This window comes from Giraffa tippelskirchi, chromosome 8 (genome assembly GCF_054371585.1).
Source record: "Giraffa tippelskirchi isolate mGirTip1 chromosome 8, T2T-mGirTip1v1.2.pri, whole genome shotgun sequence".
NCBI classification, from domain to species: domain Eukaryota; kingdom Metazoa; phylum Chordata; class Mammalia; order Artiodactyla; family Giraffidae; genus Giraffa; species Giraffa tippelskirchi.
Genome location: NC_137282.1, coordinates 47,590,068 through 47,611,921, shown reverse-complemented (window position 1 = coordinate 47,611,921; position 21,854 = coordinate 47,590,068). Strand labels below are relative to the sequence as shown.

Genomic DNA, 21,854 nt, shown 5'->3' with positions numbered 1-21,854 from the left:
ACAGGAGGATCCAGTTTATATCACATGTTTAAGTAACATGCATACTAATTTTCTTTTTCCTTCTGATCCCCAAATGCCTCACCTCCTATTGTGCAATTTACATATACAGTTATCAACACGCTTACCATTAATCACTCACTCTGCTTTGATCAGGCTCAGAGTCCTATCACCAGCCAGAGGCAGACAGAGCCTCTCTTACTGAAGTCATGTGATAGAGCTGAAATGATGACACAGCATTACCCCCTGCTAGAGGAAAGGCATGGGACAGATCCTCAGAAGGTACGGACACTTTAAGACTTTTAGTGTGAAACAGAGCACCATTCCATGTTCGATGCATGTGACAAGGGCTCAGGGCCGGGGCAATGGGATGATCCAGAAGGATGGGATGGGGAGGGAGGTGGGTGGGGGGTCCAGGAAGGGGAACACATGTAAACCCATGGCTGATTCATGTCAATGTATGGCAAAAACTATTACAATATTGTAAAGTAATTAGCCCCCAACTAAAATAAATAAATTTATAAAAAAAAAAAAAAAAAAAAAAAAGACTTTTAGCCTCTAGGGCTGTGAGATAATAAACCTCTGCTGTTTAAGCCACTCCATTTGTGGTACTTTGTTATGGCAACCTTACCAAAAGAATACATCCCTCACTCTATCTTCTGGGTAAAACTTTATGACCTCTTCCCCCATCTTGCTGAGTTCTCCTACGGGGCCACATTCCAGAACGATGGAGCTCCTCTGCTCCCATCCATTGAAGTACATGATTAAAAGCCTGTTGCATTTGCTTCCTCAGCTTATTTTTGTCAGTTCGTTTCTGTAAATAATTAATTTCTATATGTATACCAAATTAGATATACGAGTGTAAAGAGGAATGGAGATTGTTATTTCTGTGAAAACTAAATTAAATGCTAGGGAAAAATTAATAAAACTAGTCACACACATAAAAAAAATCATTGAATTATGTGTATATAAATTAACTAAAATATTGACATAAAAAGGGTAAATATCTAAAAGCACATTTCAATCTACATTCCACTTTAAAGAAACTAGACATGTTAAATGATACATAGTGGATTTGGTAAATGTAAAAAAAAAAAAAAAAGATGCAGAAATCTGATTAACCAATATGCTCCAAAATGTGCACTTAGTTTAAAACAAAATATGGAAGGCACATGTATGTGTCTTTTTCTAAGTAATCTCTGTAACCAATTTCTTAGCTGATCATGGGTTTCATCAGGTTGAATAGCTGTCCATGATTTTTCTTGGGACAGACAGGCTTGGGCTCAAGTACATTTTACTTTAGCAGCATTTTAATTAAGAAGTAACAAACACATAGCTGACATATTTTTGAGAAGCCACCTAAATGGCTTTTTGTGCATGTGTGAATACATGCCTGGGGTTTCAAGGACCAGCATGTTATAGTTTGATGACATTGCTTTTGCATGGTCCAAACAGCTTTCACCAATCCTAAATGTCTGACACCTCAGTGCCTACTTTCATGTCCCCATTTTATCACCTGTAATATACCAGTACTATTGACAGTTTCTCTATCCATCAGGCTTCTCGATTTTTAAAGATAAACAACTCAATCTAAGCAAAAAAAAAAAGAAAAGTTAACTGGGAAGATACAAATGCTTCACACTGAAAGAGAAGTGTGGAAAATACACTCAAATGTAGAAAAGATGGGGACAAAATATTTAGACACTTTAAACAGTGGTGTGAACTTGGTCAGGACTCTATCTCTCATCTTGGCCTCTCCTTGATATCGGTCTTATTCGCTGCAATGGAAAGATGCTATTTGACGTGCAAATTGATTAGTTCCATGGAAATATTAGAATAGGCAGAAAAATGGTTTATCTAACTTCAAGGACAAGATGCAGAAATACAGCTTTGAACAGCATCTTCAGCCTTTCATTTCCCTGAGGAAATATTGGCCAGAGGACTTGGAAAAGATCTAAGGACCCATGACTGGTCAAAAGGATCACTGAAGAGGAGGAGGAAGAAGCAGATGAATAAAAAAACTGTTGACCTGTCAAAAAAAAAAGAAGAAGATATGATTCCTGGATTTAATCAGCTCTCAGAAAGTCTGACAAATCACAAATCAAATCAGCTTTTTCCTCTAGAGCAGGTCTAGAGGAAAGGGAACATCAAATTGATGGGTCATATCTTTATACACTGTTTTATAGGGCTCATTTGAAATGATAAAACACACCTTCACAATGTATGCAATGTATTTATACTTCAGTATAACTTTCTCAGGAGGGTTTAGGATCAAGTTCCTCATTATGAAGGGAACTTTGTACACAGACCATGACAATATCAAATCTACTTTCTTCAAAGTGCCAGAGCAATAGTGGTCAGAAATTTGGGGTTTGCCAGTTTCCAACTTTACCTTAAGGAAAATATTCAGTTTCCTTTGTGTGAAAAATTCCAACGATGTTGAGAGGTTTGCTTGGTCTGCATGCTTACACTTAGATGATTCATTCTTTCCAGAGAGATCAGAGTTGTGCATGAAGATAACAGCTATTTTCAAGATAATAAATAATATATGCAAAAGGAATAGCTCCCTAAAAGTGAAAGAGCAGGTTACTCAATAAAAGGAAGGGAGTCTAGGCAAAAAAACTAAAACCAGCTACAGAAGATAGGCTGAAAATAAATACTGAGAGCTCAAGACACATAGAAAAGTATAATCAAATAATAGCTATGAAATGAAATTTTACTTATACATGAAAAAGCACATTTAGATTTATATAATCACAACATTTATACTTTGGATCATTCAAAGTCATATATATTTTCCATGGACGTTTTTAGTAAGGACTGCTTAATTTCATTCTTTTTTCCCCTAATTGGCTTAAAACATTGGAAAAGACCCTGATGCTGGGAAAGATTGAGAGCAGGAGGAGAAGCATGTGACAGAGTATGAGATGGTTGGATGGCATCATCGACACAATGGACATGAGTGTGAGCAAACTCCAGGAGATAGTGGAGGACAGGGAAGCCTGGCATGATGTACTCCATGGGGTCACAAAGACTTGGACAAGACTGAGCAACTGAACACATGAAACTATTATTTATTAACTACAGGAGAATTTTTTTTAACATATTTATTGCTTTTGTCCAATAAACCCTTTGTATTTATTTTACTGTGCATTGTGGGTGAAGAGTTTTAAATTTATATACTGAACTAATTTATGTGTGAGTTCATTTTCCCAATAGTTTTTGCTTTTCTGCACGTTACAGTAAAAAATAAATAAATCCCTTTAAAGCTTGAGTAGAACTATATATATCAAATTCTAACCTCACTTACAAATCAAAAATAGTAGTAATTTTATTTAGGAGAAATCTTGGAATGCTTTCATTAAAACTTACATCATGTCCAGAAATCCTTATTAATCATCAGGCATCTCTTTAGGGAAAACACTCATAAACATAAGACAAAATTCAAAATAAAAGGAAAAGTGTTTTTAAAGTATTTGACATAATTTGGAAAACTAAGGGAATGAGGTAGCTATTAATTTTGAAAGTCATAGTTATTTGATTTTTTCCTCAAACTTGTGGTAAAAGCCTCTTGCCTAGGGTGAGGACAGCAGAGAAAGATAGTCATCACAGTACCAGTTTCAGCTGGTTTTGAAGCAGTTTGGTGTTGCTTGTGGACTTGAAGTTCACAGTTACTCAATCCTTACTAAGCTGATAAAGGTTAGAGGAAACCATGTGAAAATAAATGAGTCAGAGGTGCAAAAGCATCTTATTTAGGTCATTTAAAAAGGTTAATGTTTGGGAGTTCTCTGCAGTCCAGTGGCTAAGACTCAGTGCTCCCAATGCAGGGGACCCGGTTTCAATCCCTGGTTGATCCCTGGATCCCACGTGTCTTGACTAAAAGATCCTGCAGGGACTAATGAAGATTGAAGATCCTGTGGTGTGCCACAACTAAGACCCAGAGCAGCCAAATAAATATATTTTTTTTAATGTTAATGTTCAATTGCTTGTCTGTCAACTTGAATTTTTAGCCTACTTTTGTCCGCATCTTTTGACAAAAAATTGGGAGATCATATAAAGGCAAGTGAAGTTATCTGAACCTCCAGCCTCACTTGTGTTTCAGGGGCGGACAAAACTAGTGCCCTTATGCTCATTTCTCCCTGTCACACGAGAAAGGCTAAAGAGAGGATCTAAGATATGCCAATGAAAAAACGTTATAGTCTTTGGCTTTCTGGAGGCAGGGACCTAAACTCCAATTTAATTGGAATTTTTCATGAAATTCTTTGAAGACTAATACCAGATTAATCCATTTTGACTTATAGTCTGAGCAAATTTCCTAAGTCCTGACTTCAAGTGATTAAAAAATTCCTGTCACTGCTGATTACATGGAATCGGAGGAAAAATTTTTTTCATGTATATGAACAAAGAAAATAGCTCAGCAATAAAATCCGAAATGGATGTAAGTGTTGTAGAAAAACAAACGGACAGAGTGTGTGAGTGATATAGTATGACCGGATCTCAGAGCAGCGGCAGAACAACTTCCAGGTTTCCAACATGTTGGGTTTGAGCCCCTTCAGCAGAAAGTTCAGGAAGAACCTTTTGTCTGGTCTTCTCTGCTGAAAGAGTATCTTGGCTAATTCTGGATCATCATATGTATTCTTCTGAGTCAGAATCATAGGTTTATTTATTTTTTCTTTGATTATACTGTGAGTGATTAAATCCAGGAACCATATCTGCTATTTTTTTTTTTAATCCCAAGGGCATGGTAGGTGACCCTGTCTTTTTTCTTAATGTTGTTGTTAATCTGTCAGTGAGAACAGCAAGACCAAGGGATGGTGAGCAAGGTCTAAGAAGTCCTTAGAAGAGGGTCTGAATCATAGACTCAATGAATGTTAGTAATTATTACTATTATGCAAACTGCTCATTCCTCATTATATAGCTTTTACTTTTATGATACATAAAAAATTCCCAAATTAACTTTCTTGGTTTCAAAACAATCAGGTGGTCATTGATAAAAATGGTCAAGTGCCATGGTGGTTCATCTAACTTTTTCTATTTTAATCCTTGTGAGGAAATTGTATTTAAATAAAACTGTAACTCCCACATTTACTTATATAATTTCATAACTATACAAAATAGGTTAATCAAGTTTCAAATGTTTCAACAGGATTTTTATGATTTGAAACCTTACTTGTAAGATTAGTGTATCTCCTATCCATGCACTTCTCAGGAATCTTCTGACATTGTCTTCAGATTATTTAGGGACTACATGAACAGTTCTAACTTTTAAATTGCCTAAACTCACCTAATAATTATTTTCATACATGTATGAAACACAATCTCTACTCAAAAGATAGAGAAAACTATGTAATCACATTTTTCACTATCTCCATGCTTTTAGTGTTAGTGCCAGGGACCAATAAGCAGATAAAAAAGTAGTTTGCTTACATTATCCTAAAAGATTGGCAAAATACTTTAATTCATTCACTTTTCCACATCTTTATTTATCGGTAAGCATCATTTATTTACTCAATAATGTAAATTAACTCCTACAACATGAAATCCATGGACCTTAATACATTTACGAACATTAAATGTCTGGATTTCCATTCTCTTCTCCAGGGGATCTTCCCAACCCAAGGATTGAACCTGGGTATCTTTACTCTGAGCCACCAGGGAAGCCCATAAAATGCCCAGCCATCAACTAATTAACTATAAGGATTTTATATAAGAGGATGGAGGAAATGAGAATGTAGGAAAATAAGACATGAATGTACAAATGTTAAGCACCATGAGAAATAACCAAGCCAATGAGTTGTTAATTAAATGAACAAATGAAACGGTACAGGTCAAAAGTGAAATAGCATAGGTAAAATATACTATTAATTCATAAAAACTGGGCTATCTAAGTCTATTTTCATGGAAGAGAAAGAAATATAAATAACACAAGTTAATGGGAAATTGTAAATCTCTAACATGTTTAAGGACATTCTAGTCACTTTTTTGCCTGCAATTGACTAAGAAATTTTTATACTAATTTATTTAATAGTTAATTATTATGACTGATTGTGAGAATTTTCTTTAGATAAAGTTACTGAAGTTTAAGCTATGTGACTTTTTTAAAACACAAATCTTTGAAGTCTGTGGAGGTAGCAAACAAATACAGATCTTAATATTTCCAAGTCTATATCCAGCTTTTACCACCTTGTTACCTTCTGTTCTGGGATGTAAAGAAATAGCAAAATCTGAAAAGGTAGGATAAAGAAAATAGAATATTCTGAGAAAAGCAAAATAAGGACTTGGGCAAAATACAGAATCAGAAAACACACACCACGTATCATGCTGGGGCTTGGGATACAGAGAGGCAGAACAAAATTTAAGGGGTAGTTGAGGAAAAATACTTAAATGAAATCTATAAAATCAAGCTCAAAGTCAAGAGGCTTAAAGCCACCTTTAGGAACCACAACCAATGTGAAAGGAAGACTCTATGGATCTACAGAGCCAAGAAATAAAGTAAAATCAAGATAGATCTGGGTGATCAAAGTCATCACAGGGAGAGCTGGACTCTGTAAGTCAGGTGATTATACAGACGTATCAGATGACTGGAAAAAAAACAACTTCTGACCAAGAATTCAGGATTAGGCCAAGTGACTGAGTAGCAGTCCCAAAGCACTGGCATCAAGAACAAAATAGGAAATTATTTACAAGCTGTGTGGATAACCTCCACTCCCCTAGGCTCCTGGGAACATAAAGGACATTTATTACACAAACACTGCTGGCTTCTCATCACTCCCCTCTCACTTTCTTCACCATGCAATGAAGAAAACTGTCTTATCTGATCAATGGCTTCATTGAATATGGAAGAAATGCCTGAGCTTATTCTCCACAGAGTCTCCCATTTCAGAATCAGTGGAAATTCCAGAGAAATTTTTTTATTTCTCTGCACTCAATGGCCTACAATTTCATGCGGCCCAGAGGTAAAGGATTAATGAACTCATTTCTTTACAGAAGTAAAGCTACATTCTCTGATGCGTGTACAGTTATTAGAGCTGGCATTTTGATCTCCATTAGAACCTGTTTTTCTCAAAGATTTTGAACATCAGGAAGGGGAGTGAAATTTATTGTCTCCATAAAACCCCAACGAAGCAATTCACATAAAAAATGGGTATATGCCCAGAGCCAGGATTATTAGGTTGGTGCAAATGTAACTGTGGTTTCTAACTGTGAATTTTAAATCATAATTAGGCTCCCAAATACATCTTTATTAGTCAAAATAGGTGCTACTACAATCAACACATTTTTGCCAACAAGAAATGTTTGTTTATTCCTGTATCATAAAAATCCTTGCTTCAGGATTTGACAAACTCTTGGAAACCATCTTCTGTCTCCTGCTGCTCATGGAAGCATTTTTCCTGAAAAAAGTTGTCCACATGTTTGAAGAAGTGGTAGTCGGTTGGCAAGAGGTCAGGTGAATATTGTTGATGATGCAAAACTTCATGGCCCAATCTGTTCAACTTTTGAAGTGCTGGTAGTGCGACATGCAGTCTGGCATTGTAGTGGAGAAGAATTGGGCTTTTCTGTTGATCAATGTTGGCTGCAGGTGTTGCAATTTTCAATGCATCTCATCGATCTGATGAAAATACTTGTCAGATGTAATGGTTTCACAGGGATTCAGAAAGCTGTAGTGGATCAGACCAGCAGCACACCACCAAACAGTGACCACGACCTTTTTTTGGTACAAGTTTGGCTTTGGGAAATGCTTTAGAGCTTCTTTTTGGTCCAGCCACTGGCTGGTCATCGCCAACTGTATGAAAGTGAAAAGTGAAAGTGAAGTCGCTCAGTCGCATCCAACTCTTTGCAATCTTATGGACTGTAGCTTACCAGGCTTCTCTCTCCATGGGATTTTCCAAGCAAGAGTACCAGAGTGGGGTGCCTTTTCCTTCCCAACCCAGGGATCGAACCCAGGTCTCCCGCACTGCAGGCAGACACTTTACCTTCTGAACCACCAGGGAAGCCCATTACTTTTTGTCACATGTCACAATCTGATTAAGAAATTGTTTGTTGTTGCATAGTATGAGGAAGACCTTCAAAATAACAGGTTTTTTTTTTTTCAGTTAGCTCACGAAGCACCCACTTGTCGAGCTTTTTCACCTTTCCAATTTGCTTCAAACTGAATGACCATAGAATGGTCAATGTGGAGTTCTTCAGCAACTTTTCATGTAGTTTTAAGAGGATCAGCTTTGATTGCTCTCAATTGGTTGCTGTCAACTTCTGATGGCTGGCCACTGCACCCTCATCTTCAAGGCTCTCGTCTCCTTTGAATGAACTACCACTGCACTATACATTCATTGGCAGTTCCTGGGCCACATGCATTGTTAATGTTGTGAGCTGTCTCCACTGCTTTACAACCCATTGTGAAATCAAATAAGAAAATCATTGGATTTTGCTTTTCATCTAACATCATTTCCCTAGTCTAAAAAATAAAATAAGCAGCAAGTAATAAGTCATTAGCAAAAAAATAAATAAATAAAGCAAGAAATGAGTATTAAAATGGTATACAACATAACCACATTTAAGAAAGTTTTCTAATGTCAAATGGCAAATTTCACCAATGCAAAAACTGCAATTAGTTTTGCACCAACTTAATATATTGTAGCTAGAATTAATAATTGCCTGGAAAAATGGTGAGATTTTATATGTTTTATAATTCTTAACAAAAATCTATACCCATGTATTTATCTCATATGTTTTACACTGATTTTAAAACAATCAGAAGGCAAGCTGGGCAGGACAGAAATTTCCTGAGTAAGATAATATTTTTGGGAAATAAGTAAATATTTTTTTAAAGTATTTCCTCTCTATATACTATTACTGGATTTTTAATATTAAAAACTAGATAATTCCTGCTCTACTGTGGGGTTTTGAAAAATGAAGCAGCAGAGACAAATAGAGATAAAATTTTTATTTTGATAAAGCTGACTGAGAAAGAGATTATGGATCTACGTGTGTGTGCTCAGTTACACATTTTCTAGTTATATTTATGCTCTCATTTAGCCATTTTAGTGCATTTGACCTCACATTCACAACTCCACATTAAATTTCAGGAACACTCGTGACAAGAAAAAGCTCTAGAGTCTTCAAGGCCAACTCATAAGTCTAACATTTTAGTCTAGATTAAAAGTGTAAAAATAATTTTAAAACTTAACGGTGATCAAAGCCTACATCGTATTGCAGGTGAACTTAATTTGCAACTTCAACCATTAATTTTGTGAATTATAAGAATAGATAAAAGAGAATGGGAAGAGTTCCTTGCCTCTAAAATCAGTTATAATGAATTGGTTTATAGCAGTTTTCTGTGTAAGTTCAAGTGTGTCCAAAGCATGGATTCAGAACCTAATTTTTAAATGAGTTATATGGGCTAAAACCCAACCAAAGCCTAAAAAGTCCGTTTGAAAATGTGATAAGTAAATGTATTGATCTCAAAATAAAAGTTATGGCTAGTAAATGATATAAAACTTATCAATTTGTTATAATGCCAAAATTTGTGATGATATTTCTTTTTTTGATCTGAAAGAGACTTAACTGCATTTCAAAGTAAGGTGAAAAAAAAATTGCAGTAAAAACTATAGCAGGCATAATTATGTAGCTTACTATATCTTCAATGTAGAGGGAACTACCTTATTTGACAACTCTATACCAGATGGAATGCATATTTTTTTAGAAAAAAAAATTTAAATGCTAATCTATAAAGTCTTGAAAGAAAGGCTGATATTTTGACTTGAAACTAACATACTGGGAGATGGCCCAAAGGAATAATTGAATCGTTATCGTTCAACATATCAACAGTTTCATATGTATCCAATTTCATTTCATTTAAAATTCAATTTTGGCAGATCGAAAAACTAAAATTGACTAAGTTAAGGAAAGTCTATGTTATTGAGCAGTGTTAAACACAACATCAGGTTTCAACCATGGTCTCTGGCTTCAACTCTGCTGTTTCTCCCAGAAATCCAGACCAGTGATTAAGAGCAGACACCAACTCTGCAAGCATAACCCTTGACTAAGGAGGAAAGGGAAACCCGTAGTTTAGAAGATGTACCAATGCATATAGAGTATTTTAGGTAGTCTACTTAGAGACTTTTTTTTTTTAATCACCATTATCTATTACTCCTCCCCCTTATCTCTTCTAGTGTCCCCTACTCCCCCACACCACACTGTCTTTTTTAACTAGGAGAAAAGGGAATGTGATATAAAAGTCACAGACTCTTAGATTACTTGTGTTGGACATAAGTGTGTCAGCAGGATACGTGATGGACGGAGAGCAGCAACATGGTCCACTGTGAACACAGAATCTGCAAACACCATTAACTGACTGACTGCATGCTCTTGCGTAAGGTCTCCTTCTGTGTCCTATTTAAACAACTCCCAGACACTTACTTGGATCTTAAATCATGACAGAGCTATTCAAACTCACTCACTTCAAGTAACTATTTGTTTCACTTTCATATGTTTTTTGCCCCATGCAGGAGGCCTTGTTGAGGATTTATTGTAATGAGACAGCTGGGTTGGGTGACTGCCATTTTCGTCTTTGCCAGATTCTCTGCTCTCCAGCTGTGCACTCACTTAAATCTTGATTTGCAGGAACTTTTTTTTTTTTTTAGGCCACAAAACAAACTAAAAAACTAAAAATTCTACAGCTCCTCCCTCTTTTTGTACCTGTTTCTTTCAATCTCATGCTGAACAGCATGTAGAAAAAGTTCCTCTGAATTCTCTAACTTCACACATCTTAATCTTGGAATTAAGCCTAAAACATAGAGCTATATTTACAAATACTTTTAAAAAGCTTTCTTCTTTTTTATTGTTAAAATCCTCTCCCTTTTAAATTTCCCTCTCTCAGAGTCCAAGAAGAGTTATATTAGACTTAAGCTGAAGTGTAAAGATGAGAAAAGTGTTCATGGAGATAAGCCTGCAGTCAAAAACAAGGTCTAGGATAAACCTCACAGACACCCGAGTCCAGGGTTGCCCAGAGAAGTATATAAACCATCCTTTTGTGATGTCTACTTCACCCTCAATCCATGATATTTTAGTGGAATATAGTTAGAAGTACTACTTGGTTTCAGTGGCATTGTGGTCATTTTCAAGAGGAAGGATGACTTGCAAAGGAACCATCTTTTTTTTTTCCTTTACTGATGTCATATACCTTAGTGGGGCAAGAGGTGACCCGTGGAAGTCGGAAGCTGAGAAAACCTATGTTTAGCCAAATGGGGGTCTTGGGAACAGCAGCAGCACCATGGATGAGTGTATGTTGGCAAAGCAAGTGGGCTGGAGCAGAAGAAACTTGGATAACTGTCTCAAAGTATTTGTGAAACAGCTCCCCGGGAAATGCTTAAGCTTCTGGGGAGTAATTTGAAGAAGGAGATGGCCAATTTACAAAAAATCCAAGTGATGAGCTCTCCTGATTATCCTGACAGAAAAGAGAAATTGGGACTGAAATTTTTTTTTTCAGAAGCTGTTGAGACCTGGGGTTTGGAATTAATGTATAATTTGATTGGGGAAAAATTTTACTTACCATTAGCCTATACGAGATATAGCATAAGAGAAGTCATCAAAGTATATGGGGGCGAGAATTTAGAGACCCTTAAAGACCAGAGAGTGAACCTGGCTGCCATTATGGAGGTAGCATGGAAAACAAAAGCTTTTAAAGCAGAGAAGTGAAGCTCTGAGACTGACCTAATTAACCATCTATGTGGAGACTGAGTAGACAGTTATGGATAGAAACAAGTATGAAGAAGAACCAGCATCGGCACTTCCAAGATGATGACATGGTAGTTCAAGCTACAAAATGTATGCTAAATACGTTAGAAGTTTACTTAGTTTTAACTATTAACCTTAAATTATCTGAATGCCAGATGATCTGGAAAAATGAAAAAAAAAAAAAGCAAACAATCATCTACATAATGCAATGAATAATTGAGGCTTTCTTGGCCAGGCCACATGACCGGTGGGATCCTAGTTCCCTCATTAAGGATCAAACTCATGTCCAATAGTGAAAGTGCTGAATCCTAACCACTGGACCATCTGGGAATTCCCTGAATAATTGATTTTAGAAGAAATGAGTGTGGCTAGATGTCACTGTTGTGTTGCAAGCATTTATTGTTTCACTAATTATTCAAGTAATATTTACTAAACATCTAGTACTAGCCAGGTATTTTGCTAGCCAATGGTAATAGGTTTGGGATGAAACAGTGAGTTATGTCATGAACTGTACAAACACACAAATTTATCTGAAAACTGGTTGTGATGTTTTCAGTAACATGACAGACAGAATCGTTATTTGCAAAATACTCATTCTGAAACACATAGTTGGACACACACACAAAAGGTAAAAGTTCTTAGGCAGTTCTATAACTGAGTAAAGGACTTATGTGCCTATAGCACATAAAGCCAAACTCCTGACAGTGGGAGTTTGCAGCAAAGTAAGAAATCATTGCATGACATCCAGCAAAGGACTGGGAAACAACTTTCAGTTCCACTGAAACTTGCTCTTTGAGTTAAGAGGTGTCTTAAAGGCGAAGAACCAAGAAGCTAGGGCTTAGCATTACCTTGTGACATTTCTATGACATGTCTTAATTGTATATTTGGGAGTCACAATGTCTCTGGTTTACAGTTTTCCACTCAGGTGGTCCAGGACTCTGTTAGCTCATCTTATCCTGGAGGAACAACTCAAGTTTGTATGTTAATAATGATGTTGATAAGAGCAATTACAGTAATAGGAGGTGTTATCAACAACAGCATTGTTAGTCTTCTGACTGCTTAATTAGTGCTCAGTTCACACAGAACTGAAATCAGAGGGGACCACTGAGACAATAAACTTTTAGCTAGCGAGAATAATTATGAACTCAGTAAGGGAACTCTATTTTAGGGGGACTCGGTTTCAGTTTGATTCAGTAAATGTAAGTGATTCTACCCCAAGATGGCAGAACAAGAGCTAAAGACTTCTGTTTATGAGACAACCATGTAGACATACTTTTCCCTATTCCCCCAAGTATAAGCAAAACCCCTAGACATTAAATAAATAACAAACATAAGAAGGCTGAAGCTCTGGACAGAGAAAAGCAAACTGGTAAGAACCTTGGGGTTGAGGAATGATCTGATGGAGAGTTTCCTGGGATTTCTTTTTCCTTTCATTAATATAATCTTGAAGAAGCTATAACCAAGCAGAATCCTATGGGGCCATCTAAAGACAGACCCCCTCCCCTCTCCCATCTCTTGTTTGTAGAAAAACTTTAGCCTCTGAAGTTGATTTTTCACAAAGGCAGAAGCAATTAAATGGAGGAAAGATAATCTTTTCAACAAATGGTATTGGAAGAATCGGACATTCACAGGCGAAAAAAAAAAAAATTAATCTTGACCTAAGTCTTACACATTATACAAAAATAGACTTGAAATGGATCACACAGTAAAATGTAAAACATAAAACTTAACAAATTTTACATGAAAAAGTGGACCCTATCTTCAGGATATCTAGGGCTAAGAAAGAGTTCTTACACCAAAAGCACGACCCCCCCCCCAAAAAAAAACTGTTAAGTCCTAGGAAAAATGTGCCCAAAAAATAAAAAAACAAAAGAGAAAATTTGTGACATACAGCCAGGTATGTGTACAGGAGGAAACTCTACACACCTCAAAGAAGAATGCCAAACTGAGGTAGTAACAAAAACAAACAGAAAAACAAAACGGACCAACTTGTGTCAAATTACCTGTGCATCCGTTAAAGCAAGCACAGAAGTTTACAAGGGTGGGTAGGCAAAGAACTATTCCCAAGGAACTGCAACCTCAACAATTCCCAGAACCCCTAAACTGTTGTATATGTTTCAATTCTGAATAGACAGAGATACAGACCTCAGAAACCCACGGTGGTGCTCATGAAAGGCACCAGAAGAGTTATGCTTTAGTGGCAGGGCTAAAAGGGTTCTAGGGCACTTTAGGCCCTCGAAATAGCAACAACCTGAACAAAAAAAATCTTAGAAAAGATCAAGGTAATCTGCAAGCAGTTTAACTGCTAAAACAAATTCAACAATATTTAAAGAGAGAAGTCAAACAAATGATAACATCCACAATGTTCAGCATTTAGTTAAAAAAGACAAAAGACCAATTCAAATTTTCTTGGGCATAAAATGCATCTTCACCTCTCAAGCAATTGCAAACGGCTGGGATGTCTAAGAATTAAACTCTAGAGATTACCCTTCTTCCTCTTCTTGTGGTATCTATTTCCAAGACAGAATTTATAGCTATTTGTAAGCCCAGAATCACATGCTTGGAATTTTTTTTGTTATTTTTTTATTAAAAAAAAAAAAAAAGAGTAACAACACCTTTTCTAATCCAGGTTGAAATAACGCTGAGAAAAGAAGGCCCTTGATATCCTTGGTTTCTGTTCAATTCAGTTCAGTTGCTTAGCTGTGTCCAACTCTTTGTGACCCCATGGACTGCAGAACGCCAGGCTTCACTGACCATCACCAACTCCCAGAGCTTGCTCAAACTCATGTCCATTGAGTCAGTGATGCTATCCCACCATCTCATTCTCTGTCATCCCCTTCTCCTCCTGCCTTCACTCTTTCCCAGCATTAGGGTCTTTTCCAAGGAGTCACTTCTTTGCATCAGGTGGCCAAAGTATTGGAGTTTCAGCTTTAGCATCAGTCCTTCCAATGAATATTCAGGACTGATTTCCTTTAAGGTGGACTGGTTTGATCTCCTTGCAGTCCAAGGGACTCTCAAGAGTCTTTTTCGACACCACAGTTCAAAAGCATCAATTCTTTGGCACTTAAGTTTTCTTTATAATCCAATTCTCACATCCATACATGACTACTGGAAAAACCATAGCTTTGACTAGATAGATCTATTATAGAACCATTTGGATCATATCACTGTGGCCATGGATACAGGGTATTATGACTGAATAAACAAGAGCACCAAAGTATTACGCTTTGTTAATGACAATGCAGAAACACAAAATCTTATATGACTTCATTAGAGAATAACTTCTTTATTTTCTTTCCAAATACACATGTTCAGCAAATTCCATCTTATTAAGATGCCTCTAATCAAGAAGAGTTTATGCACAATAATTAATTAAAATACATTTTTATTTTATAACACTCTATCTTTTTTTGTCTTTTTTAAAACTTTATATAATTTTAAGTAGAGGATAATTGCTTTACAATATTGTGTTGGTTTCAACCATACATCAACATGAATCAGCCATCCGTTTACATAAGCCCCCTCCCTTTTGAACCTCCCTCCCATCTCCAACCCCATTCTCAGAATGGGAGAAAATAATTGCAAATGAAACAACTGACAAAAGAATTAATCTCCAGAGATGCTCAACACCAGTCATTACCAGAGAAATACATTTTATTTATTTAAAATAAAATGTATTTTTAAGTACCCAAAAAGAAACTGGAAGCCTCTGAGACTATACAAAATAGGTTAGTTTCTAAATGTAAGAAGGCAGAGTTTTTTTGGAAGGGATATGAATATTATTGGGCTTCCTCAAAGGCTCAGCAGTTAAAGAATCTGCTTGCAATGCTGGAGACACAGGAGAAAAAGGTTCCATCCTTGTGTTGGGCATATACCCTGGAGAAGGAAATTGCAACCCACTCCAATATTCTTTCCTAGGAAATCCCATGGACAGAGGAGTCTGGTGGGCTATAGTATAATGGGTTCACAAAGAGTCAGACACTAAGCACATGAATATTATTAGAGAGAAAAAGGATTGGACTTGAAAATGATCCCTTTAAACCATCTCCTGAGCATGTTGATCATGTGCTCACTCAGCTGGAAAAATTATTTAAGAGTTAAAAAATAAAATTGTGAAGTGTATTATATTATGTGAAAACAAGTACATCTGTTAGAATCTTTAAATTTGAGGATCTTGCCTGTGTGCATTAAGGCCTTGGAAAGATTTGATTACGGCTGTTAGGAAGTTTTAGATTTTGGAAGATACTACTTCCAATCATATAAGTAATTGAATTTTAAAAAAGAAAAAAAAATAGACGCAGACACAAAGCCTTTCTGTTATGATAGTTGCTATATGGTAATGATTAATCCTTACTCTCAATATCCCATGACATACTCAGAAAATAAAACCAGATGCACATTAATGTAACCAGATGTCACATTAATGTAAAGCAACAAGAAAAAAAAAGAGATAAATGATAGAAAGCTGACTGCTTGGTGATTGTAGGAAGTAAGAAGAAATACAAGACAAGCAAAGCAATGAAAATGGGGCATTCTAGTATTATATGATACTCACTTGTGTCTTCTGGCAAGGGAAAAAGTGTAATTGACTGACTTCAGCATATCATGGAAAATGGGCTCTGTGGAGACAACCAGGACTTGAGAACATAGGAATAAGGCCAGAGATTGGGCTCGAGGCTGTTCACAACCATGGAACTCTATTGGCAGAGAATAGCAACTATTTTTCCTCAGATTACTTTCTCTTCTCATGTATGTAGAGTCAGAACCAAGATTTGAAAAAAAAAAAAAAAAGGATAATCCTTTTTAGTTAAAGAGAAAGAAAAGTGAAACTGAAAGTCGCTCAGTCCTGTCTGACACTTTGTGACCCCACGGACTCTACAATCCATGGAATTCCGGGCTAGAATACTGGAGTGGGTAGCCATTACCTTCTCCAGGGGATCTTCCCAACACAGTGATTGAACCCAGGTCTCCTGCATTACAGGCGGATTCTTTGACAGCTGAGCCACCAGGGAGGCACAAAAATACTGGAGTGGGTAACCTATTCCTTCTCCAGGGGATTGTCTCAACCCAGGAATCGAATTGGGGTCTCCTGCATTGCAGGCAGATTCTTTACCAGCTGAGCTACCAGGGAAGCCCATAGTTAAAGAGAAAACCAGAGTTAATTGTAAGATGTGAAGAGAAACTAAATGCTCATGGCAAAACATCAGCATCTAATAAATCTATAAGAATCTTCTGAAATGCTAAAACGTTCAAGGTAATCAAGAGAAACCTATCCACATTCTTTGCTACAGAAGCAAAGAGCTTGTCTCTCCGGAGACAGAACAGATAGCGGAAATTGCCTGGGACCTGGGACTACAACTCTCTCATCAATCCCCACCCACCAGAATCATTTCAGGGAACTCTGTGCCCTTCTGAGTTTGGAACCCATCAGAGGAGAGCTCGTCTGTGTGCATCTCAGTTCATTTGCTTGCTCAATGTAAAAACCCCTCTCTCCTCTAAACTGCAAGTCATTTTTTTTCTTCAAAATTTTATTCAAATTCACCCATCAGATCTATAGCATTTCTCAAAAGCCTACTGGTTAGTAAGCTTTAGTCCTTCCTTTTGAGCCAAAGTTTACTGACATTTATTTCTCCTCATGATAAATGAGAAAAACACACTCTGTGTGCCAAAATCTCTTGGCTAAAAACTATTCTGCAAACATTGCAAGTTGAAGAATTTCACTCATAATATTTTCTATGCTGCTTTTGCCATTAAATTTTAGAGTTAATAGAACAATTAATATATTTAGGCAAATGTTTCCTGTCAGGTTCATAAGAAATTGTTTGAAAATGACACAGTTTCAAGCTTTAAAAGATTTGGTTATCTTTAAGATTGTGGTAAGATTTATAAAAATTGTGTCAATATTAGCTTCACCTGAAGCTCTTTTCAATTTTTGAATGTATATTTCACATTACCATAAAACCTGCATATAAACAAAGGTTTATGATATAATATTCCCATAAGATGTTATGGGAAAACCCAAACAAACTTTTTGGCCAAAGAATGTACTCAGGAATAAACAGACAAAATAAATAGTGTCTCTAATGTTCTATATGACTTATGCATGCATTTAAATACTATAGGAATTAACAGGAAACAATAATTCTGACTAATAGGATATAAACTAATGTGAAAATATTAAAGACGTAATACACTTTAAGTATTCCTTAGAGGGGAAATATAGTATATTTCTCTAAACTACCACTTGAAATTTTCAATAATAATAAAACTGCTTTTACAAAATATTCTTTTCCTGTTCACATACATTAATCAATCACTCCAGGAAATTCTCAAAGTTTTAGTTTGCTGCTGTTTCATAAAACTGAGTATTCTACTCATGAAACCACAAATGGCAAGCTGTAAATGAATGGATCAGGAATCTAATGAATAAGACTCCATTGAGTCATCTCCTCCCATTGGTCAGAATGACCATCGTCACAAAATCTACAAACAAATTCTGGAAAGGGTGTGAAATAAAGGGAACCCTGCTGCACTGTTGGTGGGAATATAAATTGATACTGGTGCTATGGAGAACAGAATGAAAGTTAAAGTGTTAGTTACTCAGTGGTGCCCAACTCTTTGCAACCTCATGGACTGTAGCCCGCCTGGCTCCAATTCTTATGGGATTCTCCAGGCAAGAATACTGGAGTGAGTTGTCATTTTCTACTCCAGGGTCTCTTCCCAACCCAGGGATAGAACCTGCATCTCTTGCTTCTTCTGCCTTGGCAGGTGGATTCTTTACCATGTGACCCAGCAACTTCCCTACTGGGCATGTACCTAGAAAAAGATAAATTCAAAAAGACACATGTACCCCGGTGTTCACTGCAGCACTGTTTATACTAGCTAGGACATGAAAATAACCTAAATGCCCATCAACAGACAAATGGACAAAGAAGATGTGATACATATATACAATAGAAAACTACTCAACCATAAAAAAGGAACAAACTTGGTTTATTTGGAGAGATATGGATGGACCTAGAGACTGTGATACAGACTGAAGTAAGTCAGAGATAGAAAAACAAATATTGCATATTAATGCATATATGTGGAATCTGAGAAATAATGGTACAGACAATCTTATTTACAAAGCAGAAATAGAGACACAGCTGTTGAGAACAAACATATGGATACAAGGAGGAAGGGGAAGAATGGGATGATTGGGAAATCGGCATTACCATATATACACTACTGATACTATATATGGGCTTCCCTGGTGGCTCAGACTGTAAAGAATCTGCCTGCAATGTGGGAGAGTTTGATCCCTGGGTTGGGAAAATCCCCTGGAGAGGAGCATGGCAACCCACTCCAGTATTCTTGCAATAGGTAACTAATGAGAACCTATCCTACAGCACAAAGAACTCTCCTCAATGCTCTGTGGGGACGTAATGGGAAGCAAATCCAAAAAAGAGGGGATATGTGTATACATATGGCTTCCCTAGTGGCTAAGTGGTAAAGAATACGCCTACCAATGCAAGAGATGCAAGTTCAATCCCTGGTTGGGAAAGATACCCTGGAGAAGGAAATGGCAACCTACTCCAGTGTTCTTGGCTGGGAAATCCCATGGACAGAGGAGCTTGGCCAGTTACAGTCCATACCTCACAAAGAGTTGGACATGATTTAGGGACTAAACAATTACAACTGTATACATAGAACTCATTCACTTTGCTATACAGTAGAAATTAACCCAAAAGGTGGGCTTTGACTTTGAATAGGACAGCTGAGAGCAAAAGGACAGCAATTTGTGATAAAGTAACTCACTGCTGCTTTAAAATAAGACTTCATTATCAGTTTAACAGCTCCCTGTTCATTCCCAATGAGGATTAGTAGGAAAAACACCCTAAGCTTGTTCAGTTCAGTTCAGTTGCTCAGTCATGTCCAACTCTTTGCGACCCCATGGGCTGCAGCATGCCAGGCCTCCCTGTCCATCGCCAACTCCCGGAGTTTACTCAAACTCATGTTCATTGAGTCGGTGATGCCATTCAACCATCTCATCCTCTGTCATCCCCTTCTCTTCCCGCCTTCAATCTTTCCCAGCATCAGGGTCATTGCAAATGAGTCAGTTCTTTGCACCAGGTGGCCAAAGTATTGGAGTTGCAGCTTCAACATCAGTCCTTCCAATGAATATTCAGGACGGACTGGTTGGATCTCCTTGCGGTCGAAGGGACTCTCAAGAGTCTTCTCCAACACCGCAGTTCAAAAGCATCAATTCTTCAGTGCTCAGCTTTCTTTATAGTCCAACTCTCACATCCATACATGACTACTGGAAAAACCATAGCTTTGACTAGACGGACCTTTGTTGGCAAAGTAATGTCTCTGCTTTTTACTATGCTGTCTAGATTGGTCATAACTTTTCTTCCAAGGAGCAAGCGTCTTTTAATTTCATGGCTGCAGTCACCATCTGCAGTGATTTTGGAGCCCCCCCAAAATAAAGTCTCTCACTGTTTCTAAAGTGTCTTAATTGATTACCCTCTCCACATGGGGGCTGCCTGGGCTACCGTGCCTTCCGCTTCAATCACCCTTGACCTTGCTTCTTGGCTGGCCAAGGTCGGATGCTTTCTAGCCTGGAGAACCACAAAAACCTCTTCCACCAAGTGTTAAGGGCTGTGTGCTCCACCTTGACCTCTGGTTTCAACCTTTTTATCCTGAATCAGCAGTTAGCAAACTAGTTTCTTAAAGAAGTCTGCCTCTTCTCTCCAACAAGAATGCGACACACACACATACACACATACAAACACACAATTTTACGATTTTTACACCACACCGAAAAGGTTTGGGTTTCGTTTGGTTTAACTTACTTGGTTTCTTCGAAGCGTTGTACTGTGGCTGGAAGGGCAAGGACTCCGTTAGTGGAGGATTCGGGTGTACTTTCTGCCAAAGGCGTCCAGAGTTGTTCAACTCAAGAGGAAACTTAAATTAAAAGTTTCTTTTCCGAATTAAAACCCGCACGCCTGCCTTCCCGGTGCCTTCCGGAGGAGCCCTCTGGCAGCTCCCAAGTGGTGCCGCTCCCTTCAGTCCGGATCACGTGTCCTGCTCTCCTCTCGCGCTTTCCCGCTCCTTCTCTCGCGAGACTCAGGTTGCTCAGTATCCACTTGCGGCTGCTGCTGGTAAGTCGCTTCAGTCGTGTCCGACTCTGTGCGACCCCATAGACGGCAGCCCACCAGGCTCCGCCGTCCCTGGGATTCTCCAGGCAAGAATACTGGAGTGGGATGCCATTTCCTTCTCCGCAGTATCCACCTAGGTCCACTTTATTTGATTGCAACAACTTCATGTCTCAGTTTTTGTAAGCTGCACCCATTATGCATAGATTTGCATAAAAATACAAAAGGTCCCGTTAGGTATGGATTTCAGATAAACAACAGCTAGTGTTTTAATGTAAGCATGTCCCACACAATATTGGATACATGCTTATACTAAAAAATGATTTGTTGTTCACCTGGCATTCAAGCTTCACTAGCTATTCCATATTTTATCTGGTAACTATCATTTTCTTTCATTCATCATATATTTATTGAGAACTTATCATGTGCCAGGCATGGCTTCATATCTTAAAAAATGTATTCTTTATACATATACACACAGAGACACCCAGTATGTATAGTTTCTTGTAGTCATATGTACATATGAAGGATGAAGATGCTAGAAGATCTGAAGTTCAGAGAAGGAAATCATGCATATGACTATAGGAAACTATAGGAAACGTAGAGCTTCCCAGGTGGCTCAGTGGTAAAGAATCCTGCCAATGCAGGAGGCAGCGGAGATGAGATGCAGGTTCAATCCCTGGGTCAGGAATATCCCCTGCAGAAGGAAATGGTAACCTGCTCCAGTATTACTTACCCGGGAACTCCTATGGAGAGAGGAGCCTGGCAGGCTACAGTCCATTGGGTCGCAAAAGAGTCTGACACAACTTAGCAACTAAACAACAACACAACAAGAAAGTAGCACAACATTGTAAAGCACCTATATTCCAATAACAATTTAAAAAAATTATACATAATGCTGTTTCAAAAAAGAATCTGTATAAGAAATGGTAATTAGCTAACCAGCTGACATTTCATAAATGAGGATATTGGGACTGAAAAGAA

The 21,854-nt window shown here is 37.6% G+C and overlaps 2 long non-coding RNA genes across 2 annotated transcripts in view; both read right to left on the bottom strand.

Moving 5' to 3' along the window:
• The window catches only part of LOC145516433 (uncharacterized), a 51,218-nt gene extending 30,397 nt beyond the window's left edge, over positions 1 to 20,821 (bottom strand). The window contains exon 1 of the long non-coding RNA XR_014061388.1: positions 20,568 to 20,821. This is a non-coding gene — a long non-coding RNA (uncharacterized LOC145516433). The remainder of the gene's footprint in view (positions 1 to 20,567) is intronic.
• On the bottom strand, positions 1,290 to 16,592 carry LOC145516434 (uncharacterized). Its single transcript, XR_014061389.1, has 3 exons — positions 16,286 to 16,592; positions 2,390 to 2,564; positions 1,290 to 2,026 (listed from the first exon to the last, which is right to left on the bottom strand). It is a non-coding gene; the product is annotated as an uncharacterized LOC145516434 (long non-coding RNA).
• Positions 20,822 to 21,854: the final 1,033 nt, after the last annotated feature.